This window comes from Lepus europaeus, chromosome 9, assembly GCF_033115175.1.
Source record: "Lepus europaeus isolate LE1 chromosome 9, mLepTim1.pri, whole genome shotgun sequence".
NCBI classification, from domain to species: domain Eukaryota; kingdom Metazoa; phylum Chordata; class Mammalia; order Lagomorpha; family Leporidae; genus Lepus; species Lepus europaeus.
The window spans coordinates 118084378-118094159 of NC_084835.1; the positions used below are offsets into that span (position 1 = coordinate 118084378).

The 9782-nt window shown below is 39.0% G+C and overlaps 1 non-coding gene across 1 annotated transcript; it reads left to right on the forward strand.

The window, feature by feature from the left end:
* Positions 1-1011: 1011 nt before the first annotated feature.
* On the forward strand, positions 1012-1118 carry LOC133767414 (U6 spliceosomal RNA). The gene has a single exon (XR_009866879.1). It is a non-coding gene; the product is annotated as a U6 spliceosomal RNA (small nuclear RNA).
* Positions 1119-9782: the final 8664 nt, after the last annotated feature.

The following is a 9782-nucleotide window of genomic DNA, read 5'->3' on the forward strand; positions in this document are numbered from 1 at the left end:
GCCACAGCGTCGGCCCCTGGCTTTTGTTCAACAACTTGCAGTTGCTTCTCCAATCCTTTCCTAAAAGACTGAGCGGAACTTGTCTTGATCGGATGAGTGCCAGTGCTCAGCGTTAGAAGTGTGAGGCTGAGGGATTTTGTCATTCAGCGCAGCGGCCAGTCTGTTCTCTCATTTCCTTGTGGTGTTTATGGATGTTGCCATTTGTCTGTGGGTTTGTAGGAATCTCTGAGGGTTTTCCTCATGTGCATGTCCTCAGTGCCTTGTCCATTCTTTTGGTAGTAGATACTTCAGTATGTTCTTTAAGTAAATTGAAATAGCTATGTGTGTGTGTAACAGAGATATTTTCTTCTGTTTTATAACACAGGTAACATGAAATCATACCTGACTAGCCATTCTGACATACACATTTTGAAATTCAACCAAGAAAAATTGTCTGGGTTTATGGTTCATTGTATATTTCTAAGTTACATAGTGAACTTAGAAGGAGATTCACTGTGAATACCCACCTAGGGATAGTATTAATAAGAATATATAATACCAAATATTGATTCCAGCTCATAGAACGAGGGGTAGTGAATAGTTGTGTGTGTGTGGTATTTGTTGTATGGCCTTAGCTGAATTGTTTCCCAAACTTTCTGTTTCTCAAATCTGGATGTCTTTAGACTTTCTCAGGTCTAGATTAGAGACTAGGTAAGGTTGATGATGGAGGATGACCCTAGTCCTATCCGTACTGGCTGTCCACACAGCTCCGTGAATGCATGGCTGTCTGTTGATTTACGTTTATTATTCATACCCTTGCCATTTTGATTTTATGATGACATTTCACAATCTATAGATGCCATGCCCCATTTGTTTTAGTTGGGTACCTTCCAGGTTTTTCTCCTTGAGCATACTTTCAGATTTTCTAATATCACAAATTATCTCTGAACACTAAACCTTACCAATTTGTGTTTTTTTGGCAGGGGCAGAATTACGTAAAGTAAGTGTTTTTTAGTACTTAAGATTTGACATGTGCTCGCTTCGGCAGCACATATACTAAAATTGGAACGATACAGAGAAGATTAGCATGGCCCCTGTACAAGGATGACACGCCAATTCGTGGAGCGTTCCAATTTCTTTAGCCAAGAACTGTCCTGCATGCCTTTCGGAACTCTGGTGCTCCCATTCATTCCCTTGTCCTGGAGCATTTCTAAGCCCTTTCAAAATTGCAGTGCTTTGGTTAAAAGTGTGGACTACAGAGTGAAGCAGACTCGAATCCAGGGGCCGGTGCCGTGGCACAATAGGTTAATCCTCCACCTGCGACGCCAGCATCCCATATGGGTGCTGGTTCTAGTCCTGGCTGCTCCTCTTCCAATCCTGCTCTCACTGTGGCCTGGGAAAGCAGTACAGGATGACTCAAGTTCTTGGGCTCCTACACCCGTGTGGGAGACCTGGAAGAGGCTTCTGGCTCTTGCCTTCGGATCAGCACGGTTCCAGCCATTGCAGCCATTTGGGGAGTGAAACCAATGGAAGGAAGACCTTTCTCTCTGTTTCTATCTTTCACTCTCTGTAACTCTACCTCTCAAATAAATAAAATCTTAAAAATATAAATAAATAAAACACATAAATAAAAAGATTTCACATATAATTTTTTATGAAAAAGCTAGTCTTACTTTTGAAATACTATCTGAGATATACCAGAATGTGCAGAGTATTAACATTTCTACAATAGGCAATTTTCTATAACATGGAATTTCATGGAAACCTGAAGTTTTCTTCTTAAAATATCCCTTTGGAAGATCTGTGTATAATGTGCCTGATGATTTCACTGTTATTCAATTGTGGTTTTTGCTACCTTAATTAAGACTCCATAATTATATAATAACTAAAGAGAAATTTGTGGGATGAATAAATTAAGCAGAATTGAAGAATCAATTGTAAACACAGTTGAAACTTGCAAACTGGTATGTATGCTGAATATGTAAGTAGAATGTAAGATAAAAAGCATTTTGATAAAATGGTAAGTTGACAAGGAAGTCACTTACCTTTCAGATACGTTAGGCAAGAGATAAAATAAGAGTCGATATGCTGGGCATAAATAGGAGGGAATGGAGGGATACAGAAGCAGTTCATCAGCTAGATATGCAAAGATAAAGCACGCACCTGAATTGCTCAGTGTCCATCAGATCTTACATGAACCAATCCGTTATGATCCCATCCTGTCTCCACTGGCTTTTGCCCAAGAAATTAGATCCAATGCTCCTCTTCAAGGAGGACTGAAGGAGGAAATTCAAATTCATAGTACAGATGTTTTCACTGAATGAATTGAATGAGAATTCTATAATATTTTGCTAATTTAATTACAGTCTTGTTTGTAAGGCACTTTCTTGGTTCATTTAAATTGTTGCTTTCCTAAGAGATAGATTTCTCTGAATAGTTTATCTTTTTCTATTTCTGTCCTTTAGGGAATGCCATCCATTATGTATGTGAATTTCAAATCTCTATCCAAAGTCCCAGTCTTACCCTTGAGGTCCACAGCAGTATATTCAATAACTTCATGTATTTTCTGCATGCTCTAGGAATCTCTCTAAAAGACACCAAACTTTTATTATTTGTTTTCTGACATGAAATACTTATTTATTCCCATCCTCCAAAGTTACTTCTTTCTTACATTGTTTTTGCAAGGTACTAAAGTTAGAAGCCAAGTAAGTATTTGAGATTTCTGTTTTCCTTTACCCAGTATGCTAAACGTCACATCCTGTGAATTTCACTCTAAGTCTATTTCAGATTTTCCCTCTTTGCTATGTTCCTATGTGACTTAAATCGGTATTTCATTATATATAATCTGTAAAGCTTCAGCAGTTTCTTTTTTAAAAAAGATTTATTTATTTATTTGAAAGTCAGTTACGGAGAGGGAGAAATAAGTCTCCAGTCTGCTGTCTTACTTCCCAAATGGCTGCAATGACTGAGTCAGGCCAAAGCCAGGAACTCAGAACTGCTTCTGGGTTGCCTACACAGTACAGGAGCCCAAGCACATAGGCCATCTTCAGCTGCCTTCCTAGGCACATTGGCAGGGAGCTGGATCAGACATGGAGCAGCCGGGTCTCGAATCAGTGCCCATATGGGATGCTGGCATAGCAGGAGGTGGCTTGACCTGCTAGGCCACAACACTGGCCCCAAGAGTCTTTTAATTGACATTTTCATTTAATGGGCTTATTTTTCCCAAATTATATACTATTGTTAGTATGATTTTTTTCCCTAAAATTAAAAAATACACTATACTCCCTATCCCACCTTGAGTCTTACAGCACTGTATCTTACTAGAGACTCTCAGAAGACTCCTATTATTAGCAACATGAAGTCAAGTTTCTTAGGATGAGTTACAATGCCACCACCAGACACCTAGTTCTTATTTTTTCTTTGCTAAAAATTTATCTATCTTAACTTTCTTCCTTTTGTACTGCGAATTTCAGCAACATTAAACATCTTAGAGTTCCTTTACATTGTATGCTTTTATCGTCATCTATGGATGCTATTCTGTTAAAATCCCTATCATTTTTTTCTTCTTCTCATCTGTCTGATAAATTCTATTGGCTTTTTAACTACTCCCCAGAACTCTCATTGTGTGCCTTGACAAGTTGTAATTTCCTAGTCATATTGCTCATATTCTTTCATCCTTGAACTTCTCACCTTGTATTGTATTCGTTTGCCTTGTGTCTATGGTGTTAGAATTATCTGCTCACTTAGCTGATTATGAGGTCTTGAAGGTAAGGAGTGTGTTATCTTCATCTTAATGTACTCAGCACTGGGGATAATGTACAAACTCAGCAAATATGAATTAAACATTTGAATTTGATAATATTTTCTTGAGAGAAAAAGCCACAAAAATATTGGGCTCACTGAAGAGCCACATCTTCCAGGACTGGGGACCTATGCTTTTTTTTCATATGGTCTTTCCTGGATGTTCCTAATGGTCACTTTTTAACCCATTTTTATTTTCATGGAAAACACACATCACAGACTTTGCTTTCATAACCCTTTTTAGTTTATAGTTCCATAGTGTTAAGTATATAAACAATGTTTTGAAACAGAACTCTGGAATTTTTTCATATCGGAAAGCTGAAAATCTATGCCCATTAACAACCCCTCCTCCCCTTCTCCCCCATCACTGATCACTACCATTTTACTTTGTTTTTATGGGTTTGAATTTCAGATAAGATATATATTTTATTTCTATTTTTTTAAAATGTATTCATTTTTAAATTTTTATTAGTTTTTTAATTTAACTTATAAAAGTTTCATATTTCATGTACAGATTTAGGAACTTAGTGGCACTTCCCCCTGCCATGCCCTTCCTCTCACCCATGCACCCATGCTCCTCCCCCTCCCTCTTAATTACCATTATTATTTTTTTTTTTTTGACAGGCAGAGTGGATAGTGAGAGAGAGAGACAGAGAGAAAGGTCTTCCTTTTTGCCGTTGGTTCACCCTCCAATGGCCGCTGCGGCCGGCGCATCGCGCTGATCCGAAGCCAGGAGCCAGGTGCTTCTCCTGGTCTCCCTTGCGGGTGCAGGGCCCAAGCACTCCACTGCCTTCCCGGGCCATAGCAGAGAGCTGGCCTGGAAGAGGGGCAGCCGGGATAGAATCCGGCGCCCCAACCGGGACTAGAACCCGGTGTGCCGGCACCGCAAGGCAGAGGATTAGCCTGTTAAGCCACGGCGCCGGCCTTACAATGATCTATTTTCAGTATATTTAATGATCATATAGTTAACCCTACTCTAAGTAGAAGAGTTCAACAAATAATATGAAGAGAAAACAAACAAACAAAAAAAAAACCCACTGTTCCTCAATGGAAGAGACAAGGGATACAAACAATCATTGATACCAAAATGTCTATTTCACTCTAATACAATACATCTCAGAATCTCTATTAGTTACCTCAAATCAAGGAAAACTTATCTGTCTTTGTGTAACTGGCTTATTTCACTAAATACAACGGTTTCCAGTTGTGATCGTCTTGTTGCAAAAGAGAAGATTTCATTATATTTTACAGCTAAGTAGTACTGCATAGTGTATATATACCATAATTTTGTTCAGTCATCAACAGGGTTGATTCCATATCTTAGCTATTGTGAATTGTGTTGCAATGAAAATGGGTGTAGAGATAATTCTTTCATATGTTGATTTCTTTTGGTTTGGGTAAATTCCAAAGAATAGGATGACGAATATATGGTAGGTCTATGTTGAGATTTCTGAGATATCTCCATACTGTGTTCCATAGTGGTTGCACCAGTTTATATTCCCAGCAACAGTGGACCAGGGTACCTTTTCCTGCACATCCTCACCAGCATTTGTCAATTGTTGATTTTTGTGTGAGTTATTCTAACTGGAGTGAGGTGAAACCTCATTATAGTTTTGATTTGCATTTCCCTTGTGGCTACAGATGCTGAGCATTTTCTTAAGTGTCTGCTGGCCATTTGAATTTTCTCTCTTAAAAAATGCCTGTTTCAGTCTTTTGCCCATTTCTTGACCAGATTGTTTTGTTGTTATTGAATTTCATGGGTTCTTTATAGATTCTGGATGTTAACCCTTTATCAGTTGTGTAGTTTGCAAATATTCCTTCCAATTCTTGTCAGTTTCCTCTTCATTTTGCTGAGTGTTTCTTATGCAGTGCAGAAGCGTCTCAGCTTAATGTAATTCAGTTGTCAGTGATGGCTTTGCCTGTGCTTCTGGGGTCTTTTCTAAGAAGTCTTTGCCTATGCCAATGTCTCGCAATATTTCCCAAATGTCCTCTAAATGATTTGATGGTATTGGGTCATAGATTTAGGTCTTTAAATCCATTTTGAATGGATTTTTGTGTAAGGTGTAAAGTAGGGGTCTAGTTTCATACTGCATGGGGGAGATCCAATTTCCAGGCACCATTTGTTGAAGATACTGTCCTTGTCCCTGGGATTGATTTTCAATCCTTTATCAAAGATAAATTGATTGAGATGCATGTACTGATTTCTGGAGTTTCTATTCTGTTCCATTGATCCTACAAGCCAGTACGAGGCTGTTTTGATTATAACTGCCGTATAGTATGTATTGAAGTCAGGTATTGTGATGCTTCTGGCTTTGTTTTGTTGTGTAGCTTAAGCAATTCAGGGTCTCCTGAATTTCCATAGGAATTTTAGCATGGTTTTTTCTAGATACATGACGTATGTCCTTGGTATTTTGATTGGGATCACATTGAATCTGTAAATTACTTTTGGTAGTATGGACATTTTGATGATATTGATTCTTCCAATCCATGAACATGGTAGATTTTTCCATTTTTAATGTCTTCTATTTATTTATTTAGTGTCTTGTTATTTTCATCACATATTTTTGACATCCTTATTTATTCCAAAGTATTTGATTATTTTTGGAGCTATTGTGAATTGGACTGAACTTATAAGCTCCTTTTTTAGCCATGACATTTTCTGTGTGTACCAAGACTATTGATTTTTCAATGTTGATTTTATATCCTGCCACTTTACCAAACACTTTTATGACTTCCAATATTCTCTCAGTGGACTTGGATCTTCTATAAATAGAATCATGTCATCAGCAAATAGGGATAGTTTGATTTCTTCCTTTCTAATTTGTATTTCTTTGAATTCTACTTCTTGCCTAATGGCTCTGGTAAAACTTCCTGGACCATATAAAATAGCAATGGTGATAATGGGCATCCTCATCTGGTATCAGATATTATAGGGAGTGCTTCAATCTTTTCCCCATTCAGCAGGATGCTAGATGTGGATTTGTCATATATTGCCTTGATTGTGTTGAGGAATGTTACTTCTATACTCAATTTGCTTCAGGTTTTTATCATGAAAGGACCTTGCGTTTTGTCAAATGCTTTCTCTGCATCAATTGAGATAACCCGATAGTTTTTGTTCTTCAGTTTGTTAATGTGATGTATCACATTGATATGTGAATTTTGAACCATCCCTGCATACTGGAGATACATCCCACTTGATCTTTCTGATGTGTTGTTAGATTTGATTGGCTAGTATTTTGTTGAGGATTTTTGCATCTCTGTTCATCAGGGATATTGGCCTATAATTCTCTTTCTGTGTTGTATCTTTTTCAGGTTCAGGTATTTCAATGATGCAGGCTTCATAAAAGGAGTCTACAAGGGTTGCTCCCCTTTCAATTATTTAGAATAGCTTGAGAATTGGAATTAGTTCTTCTCTACATGGCTGGTAGAATTCAAAGTCAAACTGGTCCTGGGCTTTACTTTGTTGGTAGGGTTTTTATTACTTATTCAAATTCTTTGCTCGTTATGGGTCTGTTTAGGTTTTTTCTGTCTTCATGACTCAATTTTGGTAGGTTGTGTGTTCCTAGAAATCTATCCATTTCTTCTAGGCTTCCTCGTTTGCTGGCATACAGCTATTTGTAGTAATGACCAATGATTCTTTTTATTTCTGTGGTATCTGTTACATTTCCTTTTTCATCTCCTATTTTATTGATTTGGATCTCTTTTCTTTCTTTGGTTAGTTATGCCAATGGTGCATCAATTTTATTTTTTCAAAAACCAGCTTTTCATTTCAGTGATTTTTTTTTTGTTTCAATTTTATTTCTTCTCTAATTTTAATTATTCTTTTTTTTAAAGCCTCTCATGGCTTTTTTTTTTTTTTTTGACAGGCAGAGCAGAGTAAGGCAGTGAGAGAGAGAGAGAGAGAGGAAAGTCTTCCTTTTTTCCGTTGGTTCACCCCCCAAATGGCTGCTGCGGCCAACTCACTGTGCCGATCCGAAGCCGGGAGCCAGGTGCTTCCTCCTGGTCTCCCATGCGGGTGCAGGGTCCAAGCATTTGGGCCATCTTCCACTGCCTTCCTGGGCCACAGCAGAGAGCTGGACTGGAAGAGGAGCAACTGGGACAGAATCTGGCAGCCCAATCGGGACTAGAACCCAAGGTGCTGGCACCGCAGGCAGGGGTTCAGCCAAGTAAGCCATGGCACCAGCTCGTCCTCTTTTTTTTTTTAAGATTTATTTATTTATTTGAAATTCAGTTACATAGAGGAGAGGCAGAGAGAGAGAGAGGTCTTCCATCCTCTGGTTCACTCCCCAATTGGCCACAATAGCTGCAGCTGTGCCGATCCGAAGCCAGGCGCTTCTTCTGGGTTTCTCATGCAGGTTCAGGGGCTGAAGGACTTGGGCCATCTTCTACTGCTTTCCCAGGCCATAGCAGAATGCTGGAGCCGAAGTGGAGCAGCAGGTTCTTGAACCAGCACCCATATGGGATGCCAGCGCTTCAGGCCAGGGCATTAACCTGCTGTGCCATAGCACCAGCCACCTCCTCCTCTTTTTTTTTTTTTAAGATTTATTTATTTATTTGATGGTCAGAGTTACAGAGAGAAAGAGAGGCAGAGAGAGAGGGAGGGAGGGAGGTATTCCATTTTCTGGTTCACGCCCCAATTGGCCACAATGACTGGAGCTGTGCTGATTTGAAGCCAGGAGCCAGGAGCTTCCTCTGGGTCTTCTCACTCAGGTGCAGGGGCCCAAGGACCTGGGCCATCTTCCACTCCTTTCCCAGGCCATAGCAGAGAGCTGGATTGGAAGTTGAGCAGCCAGGACACAAACCAGCACCCACATGAGATGCCAGCACTGAAGACAGTGGCATTACCCGCTATGCCACAGTGCCAGCTCCTCTTTCCTCCTACTAATTGGGGGTTTGGCTAGTTGTTTTTTAGGCCCTTTAAATGCATTGATAGCTCATTTATTTGGTACATTTCCAGTTTCTTCATGTACGCACGATTGCTATAAATTTCCTTCTTAGCACTGCTTTCACTGTGTCCTATAAGATTTGATATGTATTGTCAGCTTCATTTGTTTCAAGAAAGTTTGTCTTTATTTCTTTTGTTTCTGTTTGTTCAGGAGCATGTTGTTCAGTCTCCATGTGTTTGTGTATGATGTAGAAGTTCTTGAGTTGTTGATTTCCAGCCTTATTCCATTGTGGTCTGAGAAGATGCATGGTATGACTTCGATTTTTTTGAATTTGCTAAAACTTGCTTTGTGGCCTAGCGTATGGTCTATCCTAGAGAAAGTGCCATGCTCTGATGAGAAGAAGGTGTATTCTGCCACTGTGGGATGAAAGATTGTGTAGATATCTGTTAGGATCATTTGGTCTATGGTGTCAATTAATTATTTTGTTTCCTTGCTGCTTTTCTGTCTGGTTGATCTGTCCATTGCTGAAAATGGGGTATTGAAATCCTCTATTACTACTGTACTTGAGTCTATGTCTTCCTTTAGGTCCATTAACATTTCTTTTAAATAGCCAGGCACACTTATTATAGTTGCACTTTCCTGTGGAACTGATTTGTTCATCGTTACATAGTGCCCTTCTTGTCTCTTTTAATAGTTTTTATGTGAAAGTCTATTTTGTCTGATATTAGGATGGCAACGCCAACTCTTTTTTTGGTTTCTGTTAGCATGGAATATCTTTCACTTTCAGTCTTTGTGTATCTTTGTTGGTGAGTTGTGTTTCTTGTAGGCAGCAAATAATCTATTATGCCAGATGTGTATCTTTTAACTGGAGAGTTGTGGTCATTTATATTCAAGGTGACTATTGATAAGCAACAACTTGACCCTTTCTCCTAAATATTCCTATTGTTTACTCTGGGTTTCTTTTATGCTTCTACTGGTGAGGTTTCTGCCTTCTCATTCTTTCGCAATGATGGTTATCTTACTATATTTCTGTGTAGCACATCCGTAAGTATCTTTTGTAAGGCAGGGAAGAGTGGCGACAAATTCAGTTTCTGTTTGTTATGGAATGGCTTTATT